The following is a 25,966-nucleotide window of genomic DNA, read 5'->3' on the forward strand; positions in this document are numbered from 1 at the left end:
GCTTCTTTCTGCGTTGTCCTTGCAAATATTATCAAGCTACCTCCATTGTCCATTGGCATTTTTCATGTGGTGATCCAGTTTAAGAGTGGAGTCACATGGTTGTCAGTTTAAATATTGGGCAGTAACTTAACCTCTGTTAAGTCTTGGGATCTTCAGTGTAGTGTGAAGTACTTAAAAAAAATCTTGTCAACATTTAAAAATCAAGATCACTCTCTTCTTTCTCTCTAATACATATTACACCTGCATAAGCATACATGCACGCACATGTCCACACATTCTGATTTCTTTTGAAAAATCCAAAGACACTACAACATTGGGACACTTTCCTGCATGGCAACATTAAGCAGAATTCAATAAGGGCTAACTTCTTCGTCTTTTTTTCTTTTTTGACCGGGAAAATAACTTTATTTTGTTTGGAGGTGTGGGCAGGTGTCTAGTCTGAGAAATTCTGGAATTGCTTTTTGGTGTCGGTGGCCTTGGTGACCTTGAACACACTGAGGCGCACAGTCTCAGTCAAGGGCTGACACCCACTGTGACAACATCCTCAATCTTGCCATCCCTGAAGCAGGGGGACAGGTACACGGACATGCTCTTGTGGCATTTCTTGAAGCAGTTGTACTTTTGGTTGTAGTAGAGGTAGTCTTGGCAGACGACGGTGGTCCTCTGCATTTTCAGTTTGGTCATCACGCCAGACAGAATCCACCCTCGGATGGAGACATTACCAGAGAAGGAGAATTTCTTATCAATATAGGTGCCCTCAATGGCATCCTGAGGCTCAGACCAATGTTTCTGTAGTATTGCCAGAGCTTCTCCTTGCCAGTTTCTCCAAGCAGTAGGAGCTGACATCTTTAGATGGAGCATGATCTGTCCCATTTGCCAAGTTCCCCCCACTTCCCATTGTAGTAGAGCTGGCTGTTTTACACATTTGCACTATTTGTCTGGCCTCATGTGCATTTGAATTTTTCACCTGCTCTAGAAATTAGGAAATTGGAGTCCTATTTTTAAAATGTTCTTAAGGAATATTTAGTAAGTCTATAATTTTCAAAGATATGAGACATTCTAATTCCCAAGATAATGTTCCTTTTCTATTATTAATGAGATGTCCCTAAATATGAATGTATTTATTTGTGTGTATATTTTAATGTATTTCCAATTTTTAAATGTGTTTCAATATTTAATTGTTTCACCAGTATTTGTTAATGACTGGGTTGCAGATTCTGAATAGATTTTTGGCCTTCTTAGGTATTCAATTCTGTGAAATCCTTCATCTTTCTGATTTCCAGCCCTTTTTGCCATATCCTTATACCCAATTACCCTGGTCTTCAGCCTTCTCCAAATTGTTTCTGACATATTTTCATTTTCATTTATTCTCCACAGAGTTCTGAATTCATGACTTCCATTTATCCAACCTTGTGCTCTCCCTTTAAAACCAGTCTTCCTATTTGCTTTCAATGGTATTTGGGCTCTGAGCATCTGTAAAGACCCCAGCCTGGCTTATTCTTCTAGTCGTAGTGCCTCCTGTTAATTTTGGTGGTTCAACAGAACCTGTTTATCCTGCCCTGCATCTCTCCAGACCTTACGCTGGTCCAGCCCTGCTGAGGCCCACCCCTCCCAAGATCAAAAAAGGGGGTTCAGACATCCTATAACCGTAGGGTCCTGTGATAGTTATCATATTGAGCAGAACACTCATAAGATATTAAGATTGCTTTGAACACTTGAAATGAACTTTACAATTGGCTTCCACCTATGGAATCCCATGAATGAGGACTGATTTTCCTTAAGAGGAAAAACAATACATCTTTGATTTTTAGATACTGTATGGTACCTTTATATTGCCTGATTCCTTCAAGGGACATAAGGTTAATGAGAGCAAATATGATTCTTGGACATTGTAGTAGGAGAAGAAGGAGGTTGACAGTTGGTCTCATTCTTCCTTGCAGCCTTCAGTCCACTTCTGAACATTGTGTTTCAACTTGTGCACCCACCAAACGAAGGAGATGTAGGTAAGCTAGAGGCTGTCTAGAGGAGAACATTCAGGGTGGGTTGTAGGAATGCAAAGCTACATTATGTAAAGAGAGGTTGAGAAGTCTCGAAAGAGTAAGTTTGGAGAGGAGAAGGCTTGAGGGTGGTTGAGAAAAGGACAAGGAATGTAGTTATCATCAGAATCACCAAATTGTCATGTGAAAGAAAGAACAGATGACTCCAAGAGATTGAAGTTGATTTAGTGGGTCCCAGAAAGACATGATGGGCTCTTTTTTTTAAAAAAAGAAGAATAGTTCAGAGCTGAAATGTGCTGCTCAGGGAGAATATTCTGGACCTCTAGGCAACCAAGCATAAAGTGCATGACCACTTGGTGGGGATGTTGTAGAAGGGATTGACTCATTGATGGGATGATCTGACCAGATGATCTTTAAGGTTTCCTTTTATTCTGAGATTCTGGAGTATTTGAAATTGTCATGACAGGAGATTCCAGCACATTTTTAAAAACTAAAGTCACGATACAGTGCGTGTTTTTAGATAATCTAGGAATCAATTTATTTCTATTGTAATGGCAATGAAATATTAATATGTGGATATGTTCTGTTTTCTCATATAGCAAATTAGACCTCTTTTTTGGTCAGCAAGTGCTATAGAATATTGTCGAAATAAATTTCTCTGCTTTTTCCACTGATTAATCATTTGGGCTCAATTAAGATAAAAACTTAACAAATGTCAGCTTCAGCCCCAATTTTTGGGTTAAAAACATTTCTCTTTTTTCCTTTTTCTTTTGCTCCTTCCAAATTAGTAGAGAGATGATATGCATATTATCACTGACAAATAATATGGTAAATCTGGAAACTCCAGTTAGGAGGACCTATTATTGAATAATTCAGTCTCATTTCTTTCATATGGGCTAAATCTCAGCTTTATTAATTTCTCTCCCATAGTCTTACTTAATCTTCTCAGTCTGAGCTCTTTCCATTTATTTCTATGTCCCTGGACCATTTCCTGTGTTTTGACTAGAGATTGGTCATTTGTGAACATGTTTGTTTCTCCCTACGGATGGCAAAAAGGAATCTTGTCTTGTACATTTTTGTAATCCCCACAACACCTATTGCCCTCCCCTGCATAAAGTGATTCTCAATAAATGTTTGTGGTTTCAATTGATTTCTATCAGAAGCTCACTCTGTTTATTTACCACACGTTTGGTCTAGCAGTTAATATGCTAGCACATTAAATATCCCCTGTGAGATTGTGATGAACTTATCTTGGAAGTTATAGGTCACTACCATTATGTGAGAAGACAACAGACCTGGTGGCTCTGAGTGTATAGGAACATGGCAGAAAAGAAAATGCATTTGACAGGTTTTTTTTAAACATGGTTTTTAAGTGGGAATGGCCTTTTCCTGTGGTCTGGAGCCACTGTTTCCCACTGCTTAGAGTTGTAAAAGAGCAGAGGACACTTGGATCTCATCCCAGATCTACCACCAACTAGCAATGTGGTGTTGGGCTAAGCACGGAGTCTTTCTGGTCTCCACTTCATCTTTAAAACAAAGGAAGTGAAATTCTCTGGATATTTAGCTTCTACTAGCTCTAAAATTCCTTGACAATAAGCTGAGAGATTCCCCCTATTTCTGACATTGTGCCCTTTCCCTCTACTCTTGATAATGTGTGCAACTTCAGACAAGTTATTTAGCCTCTGAGTGGCTCCGCTTCCTAGCTTACAAAGTGGGGGATACCTATTTCTTAGTGCTGTGATCAGGATCAAATGAGTTGATGCATGTAAAGTGTTTAAGCAGTGTCTGATGCAAAAGCAGCACCAACTTAATGTTAGCTCTTTTATTTTGCTACTTTGCTGAAAATATGTCAGTCAGTCCATCCATCCCCTGTTGTTAAAATTACAAACTAATTCCTGACGTGGTGCCTGGCATAGGGAGCATACCCAATACTGGTTTTAAAGCTGTTTCCTATTCCTCTTTCAAGTAGCATTATATAAAGTTGTATTCAGAATATCTTGATCACTCACTTACACTGGTCCCCAATTTGCTATCTTTAACTCATATTCTGTAATGCTCAGTGTGTTTGTTTTTACACAACTGATCTTTGGCTTCTGTCTCATTGTCCCCTGTCCTGAGACTATGGAGAGACTTTGACCTTGCCATTTCCATGTTCATAGAACTCGTCAGTAGTATGTGGAGACAACTGGAACACAGAGATGATGTCGAGGGATATCTGAGTCTAATATTCTAATGGAAAGCTCAGCATCAGAATGCCCCAGTCCTTCTAGAACTTTTATTTTGGCCTGGGCGTGATGTTACATTGACATGACTGGAAGGTCAATCATTTCAGGTCAATATATTAGAAGTTTAATCATATCTATTTAGCATTTTGATCTGCGATAAGTTCTCTTCCAATTTTGTGGATGTGAGGAAATATATCCCATGAAGGTATGAGACAGAAAAATATGAAGGAAACAACAGTGGGGTCTTGAGTGTTAAGGAGTTTGTGCTGTCATTTAATGTGGTGTTCTAGGTGTTCTGAACGCAGGACGCCTTAGAAGATGTTGCTGACACAAAGAAACTCATTGCATACAAAATCCTTTTGTATGTGTAATTCCCTTTAATCCTTCTCACTATTATTTGATTTTTTAGATCTAAGGGTCAACTGAATTTCAGAGAGGTTAAATAACATGCCAGCAGGTAGCCAAGCCAGAATGTGGACTTGTGTCTTCTGACCCTAGGGTGTGTGCTCCAGCGTGTTCAAAGAGGAGAATGTGATGCTGTTTCTGCCAGATTAATCCCGGGTAAAATGCAGAGGCTTCTTGTGCATTTTGTTTGTTTTATTATCGTTAGGCTGTAGTAACATCTCTGATTGTCCAAAGTGGTACACAGCTTTCCAACTTTGAATTTTTGACAGAGTCATGATTTAAAACTTCAAGCATATGATTATGAGATGGTGGTTCTCAACATTTACCACAACCTCCCTGCTAACCACACAGCAGCCAACTCTCAAGATTTCCTCTAGGAGAGTAGAGAGGTTTTTCTCCCCACATGTAGTCCAGCTCCATGGGAAAACATTAGCAGTGACAAATGACTCTCTGAATGAATGCTCAAATCTGAGGTAAATGTGAACCTTTGTTCCTCCACAAGAGGAAGCCACCATCAGAGTATTCTCTATGAAAACATTTGAGAGGCATCATCTGAACCCTTTCGGTCATTATCTATTAGCCTTCAGGAGAATTGCTGTAGTTACTTAGCATGCACTGGGAAGTGTTGTAACTTGAGGCGAAGTTTGTACATTGATCTTTATAGATATTTATATTTATTTCCTTTGGCAGACGTGGACAAAGACATTTTTGAAAAGTAGTTCAAGTCTGTGGACAGACAAAGCAGAATATATTTTTAAAAAATCTACCACAGAAAGGATAATAATAGCTTCCTTGACTGAAGACAACAGACAGGCATAAAATATAAGGGAATTATTTTATCCGGGACAAGAGAATTGCTGTTACAGCAAATTTTGACCTTGTCACAGTCTGGATAACTCTTAGGTTTTAAACTTCCACCCCCATGGACCCCAGTCCACAGAGGAGATAACTGATCTGGGGCTTAGCAGTATTGGCAAGGTGGTGCATTATGGGATTTAGCTATAGAGTGTTTGCTCCCCAAGGAGAGAACTGCAGGAATTTTAAGAACTTGCATCAATTCCCTTGTGTAGAACCAGTGTGTCTAAGTATATTTCAAGTTAAATCCTCAACTCAACACATAAAGCTGCAGTTACACCACGCCTTTAAAAGGAAATTAGAGCGCGGGAATGAGGCCAGACTGACCTTTATCCACCGTTTATCTCTTCAATTGCCCTGTCAGTCCATTTCAGTCACATGTTGGAGAGGCTTTCCGTTTCGCGGAGAGCACGTTCACCTCCCACCCCACTACCACATCGGTGTGAGGCTCTTGATTTTTCTTTTAGGCCCTTAGTAGTGTAGCAATCTGGATTGTTTCTTTAGACATTGTTTCTCTAGCAAATTGATTCATTTCACAACTCTTCTTATGGCAAGTTTTTAAACACTGATTCATCATTTCCCTTTTAAAAAAAAAATGTCCTTAGTAATGGTCTTAGGAAGGTTGATTTGATCTGGTGAGTATGAGATAAAACCTCATCTTTGACAAGTAGCAACAGGTGCTGGTGAGGATGTAGAAGAAACAGAACCCTAGTGGCTGTTGGTCGGGATAAGAACTGGTACAGCTACTATGGAAAACTGTGTGGTGGTTTCTCAGAAAGTTGCTGGAAGCACCATATTATCCAGCAGTAGTTACGCCTCTGGGATTATGTCTGAAGGCAATGAAAACGCTATGTTGAAGAGATACCTGCACCCCATTTATAGCAGCATTATTGACAAAAGCCATGACATGAAAACAACATAAGGTCCACTGATAGCTGAATGAAAAACATGTGATATCTGTGCTTATATCCATATAATGGAATATTATTTAGCTATAAAATGGAACTATAAAAAGTGCTGCCATTTGTGACAACATGGATGGACCTTGAGAACATTGTACTAAATGAAATAAGTCAGAGAGAGACATATACTGTGTGATCTCACTTATATGTGGAATCCACAAATAACAAAGCAAGAAACCAAAATCATACAAAGAGAAATCAGATTTGTGGTTATCACAGGTGAGGGGTGAGGGAAATGAAGGAAGGTGGTCAAAAGGTACAAACTTCCACTTCAGATGACTAAGTAGTAGGAATGTGATGTACAGTGTGATGACTGTGGTGGTTAACACCGCTGTATGAGATACGTGTTAAGAAAGTAAATCCTAACAGTTCTTTTTTTTTTTTTTTTAAGATTTTATTTATTTATGTGACAGAGAGACAGCCAGTGAGAGAGGGAACACAGCAGGGGAGTGGGAGAGGAAGAAGCAGGCTTCCAGCGGAGAAGCCTGGTGTGGGACTCGATCCCAGAACGCCGGGATCACGCCCTAAGCCGAAGGCAGATGCTTAACAACTGTGCTACCCAGGCGCCCCAATCCTAACAGTTCTTATCACAAGGAAAAGACCTTTTTTTCTTTTTCATTTTTTGCATCTCTATGAGATGATGGATGTTAACTAAACTTATTGTGGTCATCATTTCACAATATATATAAGTCAAAATCACTATGCTATACACCTTAAACTTATGCAGTGCTATATGTCTTTTATATCTTAATAAAACTGGGGGAAGGAAATAGAAAACCCACCCAGTCTTTGAAGTAATACAATATACCTTAGTGGCATAATAACTAGATTGCTTAGATGAGAGGCATGCTCATTAGGGCAATTTAGTGGCATCATGACTAGCATCTTTTATTCATATTACTGCTTGTTTTTCAGATGTAATCTGGGAGAGAGTGGCAGTAAATAACCATTCTAGCTGCTTCACTAGAGATGGTGAGATTCCCTGGGTTCATGTGGAAAAAACGGGATAGCAATACAGATAATTTCACAAATTCATGAAGCTAATGGTTTATCTATTTCATACATAAAATTTGTATTAATTTTATCCCTGATCACACGTTACAAGTACATCTCATTGCTTGTAGAGTTTAATGATAACATTGCCATCTGTGTGCGTATGTTGGGGGGGATGGTAACTTGGAAGACAAACACATGGCACAGGTGGTACAGGTCTTAGGACGTTGCAGTTGGTGGATTGGCCATGTGTTTTTGCTCCTAGTCATCTGCATTGAATAAGTACATTTTGAACTATTCCAAGCAGGTCAAAATTACCTGACATTGTTCAGGTAGTGCTTTGGTGTTCTTCTGTTGACCTTTTGTCTGTTACTTGACTTTGGTTAAGTAGGGTGTCACGACATGGGTATCCTGTCATTTCATATTCTAGCCAGGTCTTATATCTATCTCAATGTGTATCTGTGAGGTAGTCTTGCTGTCTGATGGGGGTTGCTAGTGAGAAATATATGAGTTTGAAACAAAAACTATTTTTATTTTTGTGGCGTGATGACCAATAAGCCATTCATTCTATTTGACTTAAACTGATCACAGTAGTAGGTTATGGTCTCTTCAACACAGTACTGACATCATGACTGTTTTTAATGACTTCCAACATAGGAAGAAAAACTAAGAACTCAGAACTCAGGGTGGGTGTGGTAGGGGAATTATAGTATAAAATCCATATGTTTTAGAATTGGTTGTACTATATGAGGTTGGAAGAGCTCAGGTATGTTTTGGGTTAGTTCAGTCCCTCAAACTATTCCTTTCAAATGTTTTCTTTCAACCAAATCTGAAACACATTTTGCCAAAACCTTTTTTCCCTTAATTTTTAAAGCCATGTGTATTTAAAGGGACATTTAATCCATATGTTTTGGCTCATTTACACTTAACTCATCAAGATATTGTTTTTAAGAGCTATTTGAGCTCCACGAAGCCCATTTTATAAGTCTTTTCTTCCGCAGTACTAGGAAGTTGTGTTTTGCTGGAAACAGAAATTGAACCCACAAAATAATTAAGTTCGGATGAAAATTGAGAATGTACAAGATTTTTGAGAGCCACCAAACTTCACTTAGAAAACTATGTTATCCTCCTGTAGTTTTTTAGTTATTTCTTCTAAGTACCAATATACTTTAGCCAGGATGCTAAACTTGATCATCTATTAAATCTTTCCTTCCCAGTTAAATAACTGAATGCTTATTGCCCAGAATGTGTTCTTTAATGTAAAGGATAAAAGCAAATTCAAAAATAAGAAGAATACATGAAAGAGTGAGCTCTAAACTCCTTTAGAGGTTGATGCAGAGCTGTAAACTTAGGCCTTCAGGGTGCCTTCCTTTGCTGTTCCTACCAGCGTTTCCATAGAGTTCTGCCTGCTCTTTTCCTTCAAAGTTCTTTCTGCTGCATTGCAGGGAGATAAGGAGCTGCTGCTGCACGGGATCTCACCACGTTATGTCCTCTGCACCTCCAGGATCCTCAGATTTGTCCTGCTGGGTAGAGGGATGACTCTGGGGCACTTATGAAATATATAGTAGGATTGCCCATCTGTCTAGTATTTCCCCAGAGGTTCAGGTTCTCAAGACATTCCCAGAGAGAATTCCAGAAAATCAGTACATGTTTTACATAGAATACACATAGACAGTGTCTGTAAAAAGTTGTGAAGGTGAAAAGCTTTTCAATTCAATAATGACCTAAAGTTATAATCTCAGAGTTGGGCACCTCTGAAACAAATTTTTCCCTTTGAGCCTCAATATCCAATGAAAAAGAATGACCCTTTTATTAAGAAATTAGCAACAGCTACAAAAATATTCTACAACTCAGTTTCATCCACATGCCTCAGAATTGCTTGAGCAAGATTTCTAGAGTACGTTGAATTGTTGACACTCTTTTCTTCTCATGTGTGAGTAGACGAAGAGTAAAAATCTTTTTCTTTTTTTTTTTTAAAAAGATTTATTTATTTATTTATTTATTTATTTATTTGAGAGAGAGAGAGAGTGGGTAGGGGCCAGAGGGAGAAAGAGAGAATCTCAGGCAGACTCCCCAACTGAGAGCAGAGCCTGACGCTGGGCTTAATCTCATTACCCTGAGATCATGACCCTGAAATCAAGAGTTGGATGCTCAACTGACTGAGCCACCCAGGTGCCCCAAAATCTTTTTCAATTAGAGAAAATGTGAGTAAAAGTGAGCATGATTTTTATATTGACAGTAAAATACAAAAATGTATGCTATGATTAGGTGAATATCAGTTAATATAAATAAAAATCTTCAAGATCTTAACAGTCTGAACAGCTGAAAGTAAATTATATTTCTTCAAAGACTAGTTTTTACTGTAGGAAATCAAATTTGTTGTACAATATTAATGGGTAAAATGAGTTTGATAGGGCAGTTTTGTGTACTTTTTTTATCTTTCTTTTTAGAATGAATGTGTGTTCTTTTCTCTCAACATTGCATCCAGAGTATATTTATCATCTGAAGTTCACACCAAGACTTCCCTTGACAATTAGGTGTACTGTCTGTAAAGAAGTGAGTTGTCAATCTACATGGAATTCTTGAAAAGTTTACTATTTTTTTTTTTGATTAGAGAACAGATATCCATCATTCTGAACTTTTCAAGCCTCTCACAAGTACATAAAGGAACCTGGTTACCAGATGTTTAATATCTATGAGAGAGAAAGAGAAATTCAATGATATAGTGGTCTCTTCTGAAACATAGTATTAGAAAATTGAATTGTAATAATCTTGAATAATAACTTTCAATGTTTTTTCACAATAAACCTATTTCATTGACCTGAATTTATGGTCAGTTTATTATTTTTATATTTTAACACTAGTAAAGTTATGGGAAAATCACATATTTAGACGTGTGTGAATACATGTAAATTGTATTTATCAAAATTTTAAAATGTCAGTAAACCAGTTCTCATAGACATTAACTCAACAGTAAAGCATACTTAGCAACAAAGTTTGCTTTTATGAGCTTATATATGATGTGTCTTTTATTTTCCTGATGCTATCCTCGAGTTAACTAATAATGCAAACTTCAAGAAATGGTATGGATAGTATGAAACGTAGAAATAGTTAAAGCTCTTTCTTATATTTTCAGTTTCCTTTATTAATATTTAATAGTATAACTAATAAATATATGTAGGCCATAAAACAATACAGGCATACCTCATCTTATTGCACTTTGCTTTATTGTGCTTCGCAGATACTGAGTTTTTTATAGATTGAAGGTTTGTGGCAAGTCTGCAGTGAGCAGGTCTGTTTGTGCCATTTTTCTGACAGCATTTGCTCACTTTGTGTCTCCATGTCATGTTTTGGTAATTCTCACTATATTTCAAACTTTTTCATTATTGTTATGATTTATTATGGTGATGGGTGGTCAATGATTACAACTCACTGAAAGCTCAGATGATTGTTAACATTTTTTAGCAATAAAGTATTTTTAAATTAAGGTATGTACATTTTTTTTAAGACATAATGCTGTTGCACACCCAATAGACTACAGTATAGTGTAAACATAACTTTTATATGTACTAGGAAATCAAAAAATTCTTTTGACTCACTTTATTGTAATATCTGCTTTACTTCAGGGGTCTGGAACTGAACTTGCAATATATCTGAGGAATAACTGTATTATAGATAAAGCTACACTCTCCTTTGATCATCACCATCAATCCTGATTCTTTTTTGAGAAGTACCAACAACATATAATTTGATGTGTATCTTTCCAGACCATTTTACTTTGACTAATGTGAGATATATTTATGGCCCTAGGCTATCTGCAGCACTTTAAAAAAATGTGGGTTTTAAAATATAAATTATATTTTAATGTATATATTATTCCTCAGTCTATTTGACCACCTTGATAAACTTTCTAATGAACTGTAATAATTTATGAGGTGATTTTCTCAGATTTTTTTGGTAGATGGTAATATCATATTTAAATAATGTTAATTTTATCTTTTCCTTTTTGATCCTTAGATCTCTTTTTTTTCTTGGATAGACAAGGATAGAGAGTAAGAATTGAATAGATAATGATAATATCAGTATCTTTTATTATTCCTTACTTGTATACTGCTTCTAATATGTCATCCATTAAGCATGATACTTATATAATTCAACTACCGACACTTTATTAAGGTAAAATTTTCCTTCTATTCCTAGTTTGCTAAGAAAAAAAAAATCAGGTGTTAAATTTCATCCAATGTCTTTACATTATTTAGCTTTTGTCTTTTATCTTTTAATACAGAGAATTGATGGATTTTCTAGTATTGAGCCATCCTTGCATTCCTGAGATAAACCAAATTTGATCTTGATATATAATTTTAAAAAATACATCTATAAATTTTACTTGCTGATGTTTTATTTAATGTGTATATGTCTTTATTTGTATATGTGATTGGGCCCTAGTTTCTTTTCTTGTGCTTTTGTCTTCTTTTGGAATCAGTGCTATATTTGCTCAGCAAAGTGGGTCACATGACTTCTATCTTTTTCTTTGCTCTGGAAAGTTTATATAATAGGGGAATTATCTGTTTTCTAAGGGTGTGATAAAATTTCCATGTGAAACTTGGATTGGGTACCTTTTGAAATATAACATTTTCACAATTAGTTTAATTTCTAATTCAGTGGTTATTCTTTTGTGTGAATCTTTTAAGCTTTTCTTTGAGCCAGTTTTGGTGATCCACATATTTTTTTCTGGAAAATTGTCCATTTCAGCTAAGGGTTCATCCAGGTATGCTAAATTTGCCACTTAAAAATAAAAGATGTAGTATTTCTTTCCTACATCTCAGGTTAAGAGTAGAGGAATTGCTTTTCTTGCCAAGTTAATTTTAACTTTTGTACCAGTAAAACAAACTATATGCTACTCCAGCTTTTGTGATGTCTCCAATGAAATTAGGTATTTTGCTATAGGCAATAAGTGTAGGAAATTTTGCCTTTTTTTTTTAACCAAGTGGTAATGCATTTAAATAATGCCACCCCCAACTCCAGCTTCAAGAATCAGAAAATTCCACAATTCTTCTAATTTTCTTAAACTCTGTGTGTTTCCTTATCAATAGAATTGAAAAAAAATATCTTGCTATCTTACAGAGGTAGTAGCTATGTTAAAGCATATAATGACTCCACTGACCTCTACCCATAGTTTGTTTGTATTAAATTATAGGAATAGGTTTTTTTTATTAATAGGTACCCTTTGCTTTAAAGGAAATGTACTTAGTGTAAGCAGTGTATTTACATAAGAGAATTTTCCTCAATGGATAAGTAATTGGAATTGAATCTGGAGCTTTGGATTGTTGTCTAATCATCCTAATTAAATAGCAGTGTAAAACATAAGTTGACTACTTTGTCTAATTTGAGTTATCAAACTTAATTAAAAGCAAAGCAAATAAAAAGCTATTGTACTTAGTTAATTGTGGTTCTAATCAATGTAATCAGTCAAGTAAGTTAAGTAGTCAAAAGTAGTTGTGTTTTCATACACATAGTAAATCAGTGAGAATGATTTTGCTGACTTAGTAGAGATTGTATGAAAGTAGCAGGTCTGAAGATGTTGTGCAAGCATAAATCTGTAGGTTTTTCTGCTGTTGCAAAAGTTAAGATGTATTTGGCATGGAGAGAAATTTCTCCACTCTATGCCTGCCAAGCCTGGCAGGACAGTGAAGGTGATATGAGAAGAAAAGTTCAGGAGAGGAGGTCAAGAAGCTAAATTAGAAGTTCTGTTCAGTTTGGGGCGCATAGTTAACTAACTTAAATCATTATTTTGTACAAGTATGTGTATGGTGTATATTCAGTAGCAGCTCAAGAACCTTTCTTCAGCAACATTTGCTCAGTTTTGCCCTTTATCTTTGATTTTCTTAAGAAGATAAATGTCTTTTATACGAAGGCTGAATGAAATCCAGTCTCATTAATTAAATAACTTTTTCTTTCTCTTAGCATTGCCTTAAGATTTCATTATTCCAAGACTCTTTCTGTCTTAATTTTCCTGTCAATTTTGAGTATTCCTTTCTCTGTTATACCCTACCAGGAAAAAATCTCCCACTTTCTCCTAGCAGACCACTTGTCTTAACGGCCCTAAATTTTCAGATCTAAGACACAAAATTAAATGGTTAGAAGTTTGTGTTTTTTAATGCTTTCTTGCAGTATTCTCCTCAAGGGAGTTTTAAACTGTACCACCTAGCAATAAATCTACTTTTTTATTGGTGGGGGTCCCTGACTTTTTTGTGATGTGGAGATTTCTATATCTCATCAGTTCTTCATCCCTGGAAAAAAAATAGGTAGGTGATATATAGTGAGAAGAAAGAGTGTATTGGAGAAAGGAGGGGAGGGATGATTATTAAGGAAATCATGCTTGCATTGCTCTGTGTAGTAAGGGCACACTTTTTAGTCCGACTATGCCATGTCCTCAAGAGACATTCCTTTAAAGGGGGGACCTAAATACTGGATGTGTTGTGATTGCATGTTGACATTTGGCTTTGATTGTGCTTGTATTAAATTACGATTTCTGAACATCAGTATCATCTGTCTTATTTTTAAATGAGTGGAATTTTCCAATTGACTAACCTTGAATTTTATGCAACAAAGGCTGTTACTTCCAATTTGTAGGTAGAAATGGCATCAAGAAATAGAGAAGGAACCTGGATCGTGTGGTTAGAAAACCCACATTGGAACTCTACCTCTGCCATATTTTAGCTGAGTAAATTTGATGAGGGTATTCACAATTCCTGAATTTCGGTATACACATTGGTAGGAATGATAATATCGATCTCATAGAGCTGTTGTAAAGATAAAATGAAATGTCGTTCATAAAGCACTGGTGAGGCCTGGTGTGTAGAAAACCTTTGATGTTAATTCCTCTTTTCCTCACTAGCTATATTAACAGTGCTGGGAGCAAGGAGATCGTTCTGTTCCAGTCTCTATTTCTTACAAACTATATGACCTTGGTGATTCCCATACATGTTTCTTTACTATAAAATGGGAAGAAATATCTTCCCAAATGAAAATCTGTTTTACAGAAATTTTATGGCTTTCAAATGAGAAAGTAATATGCAATAAATTTTGGAAATTGTAAGTACTAAGGAAATATAAGCCATTCTTTTTAAAAGTAGATATTAATTCAGGCACCGATATGCATATATTGTATCTTATCACAAAAGCACAATAAACAAGCATTTAGGAAAGAGCAAGTCTTAATATCTAAGATCATATTTTGCCACATTTATCCTTGGTCATTTTCTAAGTCCATGTGCAAATAAGATTTGAAAAAATAATTTTTTTCTCACTATTGATATTTGTTCTTTTACAAATATCATTGTGGGACAATGAAAACCACTTCATTTCCTGAGAAACAATTAAGAGCATATTGAATCTTCTCCTAGAAAATATATACATACAATGGTAAGAAGATCAGGAGTTTTATTTTGAAGGAAAGTAAGTTGACAAATTTAGGTTGAAAAAGAAATGAGATTATTTATCAAGGTCAAATGAAAATAAATATTGTTAGAAGTTTTGTTTTGTTTTTAGAGATAATATTATTTCAACATATTATAATATCATAGTTTTAGAGATAATACGTGACAGTAAGTTTGCTTGAGTAGCCGATTTTCTTTTCTGTTTGATTTTTTGAAAATTGCATCAGATTTGGAAAAGAGATAAGAATGAGCTCTATTACTGTCATGGGGACCCTTTCTGCACAAGAGAACTGATTTACCAGCCTGCCAAATCACTGACCATAGCCCTAGAAAAGAAGGGTTTGATTTTTTTCTTTTTGAAATTGGAATAACGCATGACATTGCTTTATGTAATTAGGTGTCAACCCAGTTGCATACATAAGCTTTGTGCTGATAAGTGGAGAGTCTGTGATAATGCTTATAAGTACTTCGGAGTCTGGGCTCTCTGATGGGGCCACTTGACTCACTGTGATCTGAGTTGGAACACGCTGCTTTATTCCACAGCCATCTAGACTGAGAGTGAGGAAGAACAATTTACCAGCTAAAGCAACAAAGCGATTGAGGTAGACAGAAAGTAATTAGTTTTTAATGATCTTTTGGAAGTCACATGAATAGATTGATTTCTGTTTTGATCTTGCTTGAATTAATAGCGGCTTTTGAGTTTTCAATCCCACTTCGGCATGCATTGTTTCTCCATTTCACGGTCTAGCGCTCCTGCAGTTCAGGTTTTACTTGGACCATTGTTCCATTTTGTAAGGCTCTGCCCAGTGTTTTTGTGCTCTTCAGCTTTAAACATTGTTGTGGTGTTTTCCTTTTATTTCTATAGCTGTTTCCTCTTGGGAATTTGATGGGGTTATTATCACTTCCAAGGGGCTAACATCCAAATTGGAGGTTCGTCATCAATTCATTTCTCTCTGAGACAAGCTCCATAGTACTCCTTGCGAAGAGTGGTTTCAGCCTTGTTCTGGTTAGAGCTCAGACTTTCCCTTCTCTCCTTTTTGGGTTATCTGAGTTATTTAGAACCAACTAATGAGGTTGTAAGGAAGCGGTTCGTATGACTGGAACGGCTGTTAGGACTAAAAAGTTTTTCCCAATAATAAATTTTCTTCTCTCCAAAGCTTTCCAGACAATGACAACATCCCCAGTTTCTACTCCAGCTTTGCCACTGATTCCCTATTTCACTGGCAGACAGGTGTCTGTATTCCTCTACTCTGCTTCCCACGTGCCCATCCAATCCTCAGACACTTTTCCTTGTCAGGAAGGTAGTAAAGGCTCACAGTTTTTTCCTTCTTTCTTGTTGGTTTGTTTGTTTTTGGTCCATCAAGCTATGCATGTGTATTTTTTAAAGTTTTTTTTTTTAAGAAAATGTGGAAAATGAAAAAAATCAGTCAATTTTGAAGCAATTAGAGACTTTCAACATTTTAAAATAGACCTCCTGGTTCTTCTATATAATCGTATTCTTCAATATGTGATAATTTTTATATAGTTATGCTTTAAAATAATTTTTCATTTAAAGAGATCATTTTTCTATGTCAAAAAATATAGATCTCCATGATAATTTTCAAAGACTGCCAGAAAAAGTACTGCATGTTTATGGTCCTGGGCTTTAGGATGGCTAACGGAAGAAAATAGAAGTGATTTGAAACTAGTAAAAGATCAAATAAACACCACTGCTAAAGACCTTCTGGAAAGGAGAAATAGGAACAAACAAGCTTAAAAAAGTCAAAAGAAATTACCTTCTGGTATGAATCAACAGATTTTAGACCAGTAACCGAACACTACACTTACACTAAGTGTGAATACTTTGGAAATTGAATGTCTGAGTGCTGGGAGTGCTGGGATTCTGAATCTTCTTGGTCTGTCATTCACTTCCCCACACTCCACAGGACAGAGGAGGGAAGTGGAAAATGGAAGAGAGTGCAGGAAAAAAGTAGAAGATAAGATGCAGGAGCCAAACTGGACAAGAGAGAAAGAGAATGCTGGGCTAGCATGTTGAGAAGAAGCCTTAAGAGAGGAAAAGGGAGGGGCTTCAGGATATTTACAGCCAACATTCCATTTAGCACCAGGCACCCAGTGGAGAAGAGGCAATTTATCCTTGTCATAAACCTGGCTGCTCTGCTTCTCCTGCTGCCAGGCATTTTGTTCCCAGAAGAAGGGGCTACCCAGGAATGTAAGGGGAGGTAGGGGGTGGGTGGGAGGGAAGGTCAGGAAGAGCTTTCATGGCCAGCACCCTTAGTCAATTTCAGGTTAGATTACAGCCTTGTCATTTTGCCTTTGTTTATTACTCTCTTTTGGTTTCCATTTTGTGTTTTGTAGAGTTGGGCATCTCTAGCTCTCCATTTCTTCCTTTTATTTAACTAAGTGTAGTCCTTTAAACATTTATTTAAAATCCTTTCTAACAATGCCGTAAAATGCTATTGTGTTTTTCTTCAATCTTTTACCTTATAGAAGTCAAAATCTTCTGAGTTTGTAAAAACAAATCTTCAGTCTGACTGAGGGTTTATATTAATCTACCATCTTTGTGATTTTAATATTTCAATGGCAGATATCCCACATGATTTTTTTATTCTGTACATTTTATTTCATGAGGATGTCTGAATATGGTCCATTCACTGAATCCTTTTGAACCTAACCTTCACCAAAAGGACAAATGGTCGCTTTCTTTTGTGTCAGTGACTAAGTTTGGATACACAATGTTCATCTTCCAGTGACCTTTGGGGTAATTTGTACTTTGGGCATTTTTTCGAATTAAGGAAGGAATAATAACAGTCACCTATTCTTATGAATTCAACCTCACCCATAATGCAGCACTTGGGGAATTTTCCACCTTTCCCAACAGTAAATCATACAGCTATAGTAAAGATACTCAGTGTCCTCATCATGAAATAGAGTTTGTGTAACACATTGGCCTACTTGCTCCAGTGGGAAAAGACATAGCAGGATTAAGCAGTGGATTCAAACTGTGGCCCTGTCTTCTGCCAAATGATCTTCTGACTAGAATTTGGTTTCTTCAGGTGTTTAAGGAGGATATAATAATATTTGTCTCAAGGAGTTGTGGTGGTGACTCAAGGATGTTTTCTAAGTGCCCAGCACATAGTAAGTCCTCTGTAAGTAGTAAGTGCTGGCTCATTACCATTGTTTATATTAATAACACCTATTAGCCATAACTTTAAGTCCTTATCTGCTGTTTAGGGATTAAAATTAGCAGACATGAATCACCTAGAAGGTATTTAAGTGTTAAACTGTAAGATAATAACTATGTTTTCAATTGCAGGCCCTCAAATGAAGGAAAGATTTATGTGGGCCAGCTGATGGGGGAAAGAAGACTTCCCTAAAGAGGTAAGAACTGAATTGGGCCTTGAAGCACAGATAGAATTTAAAACATAAAAAAGAGAATTTAAGGTTCAAGAGACAGGAAGTCAAAGAGAAAAGTGTGAGTAAGCACATAACAAAAAAAGGATAAGGTTTCAGAGCTATTTTTCTGGTTATTTGTCCAGCAGTTATTCTTTACTTTTTCCTTTCTATCAGTGCCCTGTTATTAAATTAAATTAAGGTTTTTTTTTTCTTTTTAGCTGTGACCTGCATCAAAATAATAAATATGGTTATAGTGTCATGCCATTTTAAATCCTTATGAATCTTGGTTAGTTTAGTATTCAGCTGTTGCTTTGAAAGCATACCATTTTGGAATTAATTCTAGGGAGCTATGTTTGTAAGATTGCATATATTTTAGGCAAATTGAAAGAGTTAATATTCCTAGGGACAAGATGAAATTTCTAAGGAAAAGCATTGCATTTCAACAACTAGTAAACACATCTCTTGTCTATGCTAGCTGTTCCTCCATTCCCTAGAGAAATCATATTGAGCAGTCTACTGTCGTAAGATAGAGTGCTATGGAGGGCTTGGTCCCTGCAGTCACCTCTTGTCTTCTGCACTCCCCCACAGTCCCAACTGTGAAGGAAACTTCAGAGGTGGGGACTTACAGTGAAGTGGAACCACCCAGGGAGTCAGGGGGTGCTGAGGACTCTACAGTTGAAACAGGTTAAAAATATAACCCAGAATTTCACTGCCACTGTAAATGGAAGATTAGGGAGGTGGTTTTTTTTTTTTTTTTAATCCTGAGATTGAATGATGCTCTGTATAATAAAATTTAGAGAGAGATGGAATTAAACTGTACCTAGTGATGTACTTCTTTAGTTCTTACTCTCTACAAATATCATTTATTACTGCTCCTCATATTGCCCTGCTGGTCTCTTTGTTGGCCTGGTCTATGGTCAGTGACCGACCGGCCAGGCCATGGGGTCCCGACCAACATTGCCTCACTGGGCAAAGGCAACATGGCTGCCTTCAAGGCCCAGCCTGTCCATCCATTTTTACCTTTAGCCCTTAATTAAATGTAGGGGCAGTTTACGTGATCTATTTAATTACATGCATTCTTTCCCAAAGCCTTTTACTTTCCGTGGAAGCCTCTGTATTGAAAGACTCTGTTGGCCACTGTATCTAAGCATCACTTGGAAGCATAGCAGGAAAGGCAATATAGCTTAGTGTGTTTGAAACTAAACAGATGTGGGTTGAAGTTCTGTCTCCATCAGTTGTTAGCTGTATGATCGGGAGCAAGTTATTTAACCTTGTTTTCTCCCTGGTAAAATAGGAATAATAATAGTATTTATTGCAAAGTTTTTTAAAAAATAAGGAGTAAAAGAAAAAGTATGTTTAGGTCACTTAGAAGAGTGATTGATACATAGTGAATCACTCATTAAATGAAGTTGATTATTACTCAGTAACCAATCTATCAATAATAAATGTGACTATTAATGACCAATGTAATAATATACTTCTATCATTAATACACTCTTTAATAAATATAATGATTAACATTGAAAATACCTACTGTTAGCTACTACTACAATCGTTATCATAGTGTTTGATTTAGTTAACTTTGTCAGTTCCCTGACCTGTCACGTGCGGAGAATATTACCTACAGGCTGCTGTTGTGAGTTACACCCAGACTTACCTGAGAGATGGGGTTATGGCTGATGGCCGTGCTTTGCAGACCACACAATAGTTATTACGGCAAAGATGGAAACAAGTAGATGATGTCTGGTAGCACTTCTGACCAGAACCTTCAAGACAGAGCTCTGGGGAGTGCTAGCCTTTTAAAAGTTAGGGCCAGTGTTTCTGCAGAGTCAGGCGGATGGTTGGCAATGGAGCAGAATGCTGGGTCCTGAAAGGGGGGCCGAGCAGCTTCGCATTCTGTTTCCTTTGCCTGGCTCAGCCAGTGTGGCGTTAGTCCTCTTGTATGTGCTGCGTAACTATAGAATTCGTCATCTTCTAAGAGAATTACTTTGCTAGGGGACATTCTTTTTTCCTTTTCTTCTTTTGTAACTTTCTTGGCATGATCTCACTGGCCTCCACCTTGGGTTAGACACTTTGTGAGGCCTTTTACCTGCATCATTTAATACTGTCCTTATAATCATCCTCTGCAGTGTGCATTGTCACCTGTATTTACAGGTACTTCACTAACTTGCCTAATAATAAAAGGTAGAGCTGGGATTAAAGCCTTTATCAAACTGAAGGTTAAGTCTGTTCTTTCCATGGCATTAGTTCTCTGATGCTCGTATTGCTTAAGCATCTATACTTATTGCTTAAGTATAGAAAAAGGGCATAAAAGGGAGTCGTTGTCTGGGGAGAGTAGGGCTGCTTCCCTAGGGGGGCTTTGAAAGTGGACGGGGAGACTTCGGATGGTCACAGTGACTGGGGTGAGGAGGTGCTGCTAGATTTGGAAGGCGGGGGCCATGGATACGAAATGTTTTGTGGTGTTCTGGATGGTACGATTGGAGGATAGTCCCACCCGAAATGCCATTTGTGGCCTCAGACCAGGGACTAGGTGATTCAGAAATGTCTCTTGCTACTTCTTCTGAAGTGGTAGAAGGGGGCTGTGGTGGGTTCGTGGCTATATTTTGTAGTCTTTGCTCGCATGCATCTTACAGTGTAGAAAAACCCAGCCCTCACTTCCTAAGTAAGACTCTTGTTTCTCTTCGGGTGTTTTGTTAAATGCTCTTTATAACCCTTATCACAACTTATTAATCTCTGTATCCCATACCACACAAATGTGAGTGTGGACTCCATTTTGTTCATTGCTGATTCTATGGTGGCCAGCATAGAGTCTGGTTAATAGTAGGTGCTCAAGTAATGCTTACTAATATAAGCTTTCTCTATCCTGTAGAAAGCCCAGAAAACAAGCTTAAAAGCTTGAATTTATTTGTGCTCACTGCACTTCCTCCCCGCCTCACAAATAAGCAGAACCAGATACCTTAGCTTGGCTGGAATAAAAAAAAAAACATGAGCAGTTTGGTGGTCATTAAGTATGCTGCATGTCATTATTTCTGAATTTTTGCTCCTTCCCTGACTCACAGATGCTCTGAAAGTTTAGGGTTCTCACTTGGTCACCAGCAATCTTCTAGGAAGGGAAGTTCAGCTTTTGGAATCTGGCGGAGCAACCGGCGCCTTACAAAGATTAGTTTCACTTTAGCTCCCTTAAGTTGTAGCGTTTTTCCCTTTGGGCACTTTGAGTGATGTGGCTGTTGCCAGAGCCAGGATCTGTATTCTAAAACAGTTAGCAAATTTTTCAAGGAGACACTTGAATTAATCACAATCATTAGTTCTCATTTTTCACCCACTAAACTTTGAAATATTATTTATTTTCCCTTGTGGCATTTGTCTATACGTCAGGGATATTTTCCTCTTTCTTAGCATTTAAATAGGCTTTCATATATGATGAATGTATGGAGCACTTCAGGTTGGCACTGGTACTTTTTTTTTTTTAAAGACTTAGCATGCACGGGGGTGGGGAGGAGGGGCAGAGGGAGAGAATTTTAATCATTCTCCCAATGGAGAGCTGGATCTCACGATCCTGAGATCAGGACCTGAGCTGAAACCAAAAGTTTGGTGCTTAACCGAGTGAGTCACCCAGGTGCTCCATGCCCTGGTACTTTTAAATTACTAATTAAAATGCCTCAGAAGCCTTTGAGAAAGAACTACATAATTTTCCATCTTATTTATGAGACTTCAGTTGTCATGTGACTCGCCTAAGATCCCTTAGCAAGTAAGTTGAGGGTTTAAAGTAAGACCCAAACATTCTTGATCCTTAATTATTTGGCTTTAACATTTTTTTCTTTTCCTTCCTTCCTTCTTCCTCCCTCCCTTTCTCTCTCTCTCCTTTCTTTTTTACTTTTCTTTCTTTCTCTCAAGGAACTTCATTATTTACTTTCTTCCACATCTGACATGAAATTGCTAACTTTCTTGTTATAATTGTTACCTTAGACTAAGAGGTCGAGGTAGAGCCAAGTGGAGATGATTAAGGTAGGTTAGACAGCGTCATGGAAGCTGCTCACCATCTCCCTCTCTCTTCCCTTAGTGTTACAGTTTCCCACATTCTTAATACCCTCCTTCAGTTTCTTGAAAAAAATGGCCGCTTTTGTCTACTATCTTCTTTCTTTGCCTACTCTTTTATTCACTCTTATAACCTTTCTCATTAAAGCATCTTTTTCTTTCTCCTTCCCTGTTGCAGGCACCATGTGTTCTGATTTTGTTGGTTTGTTTTCTCTCTCTTTTTCTGGGGGAACAAGCGAGGTAAGGGTGGTAGCGGAGTGTGTGTCTCCACACAGAAAAGTTTAAAACTGCTAGCTGAATGAAACTTTATGACTTTCTGAAATGCGAATTAGGTTGTACTGTGCTGGCTCATTTTGGATTAATGCATTTCATCAAGTGGCTGGAAAAAAAATCTATCAGCAAGCTTACAATTTTTGAAACCATTTAAAGAAAATGCGTAATGAGGAAGAGGACAATGGACACAAATGCACTTCACCCTCTGATGGTCAAAGAGAATTGTCTTTAACTTGATAATGTGTTTGAAAAAAAGAGGAGACATTGACTTGGGAAGTTACTGCCCTCGCCCTGAGTAGAATCCGAGGATTACTGGCATTAGGAGGAGAGATTGCAGATTATGGTTACTAAATGGAAGGATTACTGAGATACACATGCCTCAGGCTTGAAGAAGACAATGGGAATTAAGAGATTATAATGAATAGAGAGTGGTATTAACTGTTTTTCCAGGGTTGAATACTTTACAAAAGAAATGGGAACAACTATTTCTCAGGCTAATGTGTAGAGCGGGGCTGGAGCCGGGGTTGATTTTATGTACTCTTTCCAGTCTTGGACCCCAAAACTTTAGGTTCTGTATGGTAGTCCCAGGAGAGAAGATGGCAGTTGTGTTGATTTTGGTATTGTTTCAATCTCAGTCTTGATTTGTTGTCTCAGTGCATTCACTTTTTGCCCTTCCTTGGTCGCTGCTATTATAATTCAAACAGTAAAGGCTGGTGTAGGAATTCTACCTGAGGCATCTGTGGAAGAGGGTACAAGGTCCCTCCTCTGGTTTTCAGAGACCTGGAGTCTAAACCCAGTTCTGATCCAAAGAATGTGACTGAATTTCTCAGATCCTCAGGTACTTCATCTGCAGTATGGAAGGAGTGACGCTAGATGATGTTCACAATTCCAGATGTTGCTAAAAATATAGGTGCCTATCAAAAATATGCAAGCATATTAATTGGAAGCATTGGGAATCTATTCAACTGCTCAATGGTATTATATTTTGGAAATATCAGACGAGAGTTCATGAATGTTTTTTCTTTAAGGCTATTAACATTTATGAGATTTAGACAGACCCTATTGGGACAATGATTTCATTTTAAAAGGGCTAATAACTCTTTATTTAAGAATAATAAAACAAATTTACATATAAAACATAAAACATTTAAACATTTCCCTAAAGTGTGTTTTAGTCCAAATGTTGCTAATTTGTGGGAACCAATAGGCAAAACTCTTGACATTGAAATAAACTGAAATGATGTCTGATCTGGTTTTAGTCTGACGTACTTTATTTAGTTCCAGAACTCCTATAAGAGTAAATCCACGTTTTGATCATGTACTTACACTTGACATAAGATTAAAATATACACGTTATACTATCAATTATAATATAAAAATATAACTAAGAAGATACTGTTACTTTAAGTCTTTCTTTAAAAAAAACTAGGAAACATTCTTAGTGGTTGTGCTTTCTTTATATAGCTGGGTTAATCTCTTAGTTGCTAAGGGCAGATTGATTTGTTTATAAACTTGTTAAACCAAATCTGCACACAACCACATCACAGATAATAGAGTGGGAAAAGACCGCTCAAATTGTCAGTCTGCATCCACTCACCACCTCGGTCTTATTAATGTCTAACTTTTTCAGCATTGTATTCCACATTGCATGTTTTGCACGTTGTATTTTTAAATGATGTGCTGACGATGATTGTTAACCATGTGTGTGGGTGGGGCTGAAAAGAACTGATGTGCGACCAGAAATCCTTTTCCAATGACATACCCAGGCTGGGCTACTGTCAGTGAGTCATTCTTGCTTCGATGACATTGGAGCTCCCATACTCGGTCTCGTGTCTTTGACGCAGCCCAGCAGATGCCAAGCATGTTTACTCCACATTGGTACCACTAGCACGAGGGAGAAGTGTATGCCACTCTTAGGTTCCTGGCAATTAAACCTTTCTCTTGATATCTGCCTCTTTTTAAAAGCCCCCTCATTTTGGAATCAAATTTTGGAATTTTAAATAAAACCAGATCTTCCACTTGTCAAATGAGCTTTCAACTTTTGTGATGTATTGTTATCTCACACATGGAATTCTAAAACTTGGGAGATTAAAAATTTCTGCAGGTGTCATATTTCATTGTCTTAGCAATTTTTATGATTGTGTTGTTGTCTGGATAATGTCAGATGTCAGTGCTAAAATGTAGCAAAGCTTGTACATGTGTATGGAAAAGTTTTATCTATTGTAGCAGATTGAAATTTATGCACAATTTAGGAAGGCAGAAATGTGATTTTTTTTTTTTTTTTTAGAATCAGTCTCAATTTTACTCTTCAGGCCCCTCTCTGCCTAGAGGGTTATAACTTAATTTCTTCCAGCCCAGTAGCCTCAATTTGATCCAATGATTTTTTTTTTTTTTTTTTAGCAACAATTAGATATCTTAGTTACCTATCATTTCAAAGGTTGGTCATTTTTCAATAAAGGGCATCTAGGAGGATTTCCTTCATTTCCCTCAGTGGTCTGGGAGCAAGGTGAGAGGTCACCTGCAATCATAGCAGTGGCATGGGGGCTTAAAGGTGATTTATTTGCTGTCCTCCTGGTCCCTGTGGATCTCACCATGCTGTGCCTGGCTTCCTGGTCCCAGTACATGACTCGTCTTTGGAGCATCCTGCTAATTTCTGTAACCGATCCTTGTGTTCCTTTGATTTTGAGACCCCTGGTCAATGTTGCAGGTCTGTTTTGGACTCAGGTTATGAACACCTCTGCATTACCCACTAGAGCCCATGAGGACTTTTGGTTTTATGCTCCACACCTCACTGGAATGTGGGAACCTCTGTGGGGCTGGTCCTTCCGCTCATACCCAGGCAACTTCCTTAGCTGCAGAGACTGTATTTCGTATCTGCTCCTGCTGCCATTTTGGATACCGTGCTGTTCCAAATGCAGAACTTCTCAGGAAGGTCTGTGATGGGCTCCATCTCTGCCCAGGAAAGCAGAGCATCAACAATGGCTCCTCAGATGCTCCTAAACCTATGTGGGTGCTTCTCTTGTTGACTGACCTCTCTGTCCCTGAGATTGGAACTCTGAGTGGAGAGGAGGGAAGTAGATCCCTCATATCTGATACCTTGTCCCTCTCTTCCTCTTGCTCTTGCGATTTATTCTAGCACAGAAATGTTTTTTCCTTTTCAATTCCTGTCCTCTAGGAAATGACTGTGGTCCTATCTTCTTTCTTTTCTACTCTAGGACATTTAACTATCGATCTGAGTCCTTTGGGCTTGGCTTTTGTATGCAAAATGCTCAGCCTTGGGAAGTTTCCGTAAAGCCCTTTCCTTTCTCAAGAAAGCCTGATACCACCTTACGCCAGTTACAATGGCAAAAATAGACAAGGCAAGAAACAACAATTGTTGGAGAGGATGT

General features: G+C 37.5%; 1 pseudogene; it reads right to left on the reverse strand.

Moving 5' to 3' along the window:
• Window positions 1-433: 433 nt before the first annotated feature.
• Window positions 434-24,440, reverse strand: LOC100469565 (annotated as a pseudogene).
• Window positions 24,441-25,966: the final 1,526 nt, after the last annotated feature.

The sequence above is a fragment of the Ailuropoda melanoleuca genome, chromosome 10 (assembly GCF_002007445.2).
Source record: "Ailuropoda melanoleuca isolate Jingjing chromosome 10, ASM200744v2, whole genome shotgun sequence".
Taxonomy (NCBI): domain Eukaryota; kingdom Metazoa; phylum Chordata; class Mammalia; order Carnivora; family Ursidae; genus Ailuropoda; species Ailuropoda melanoleuca.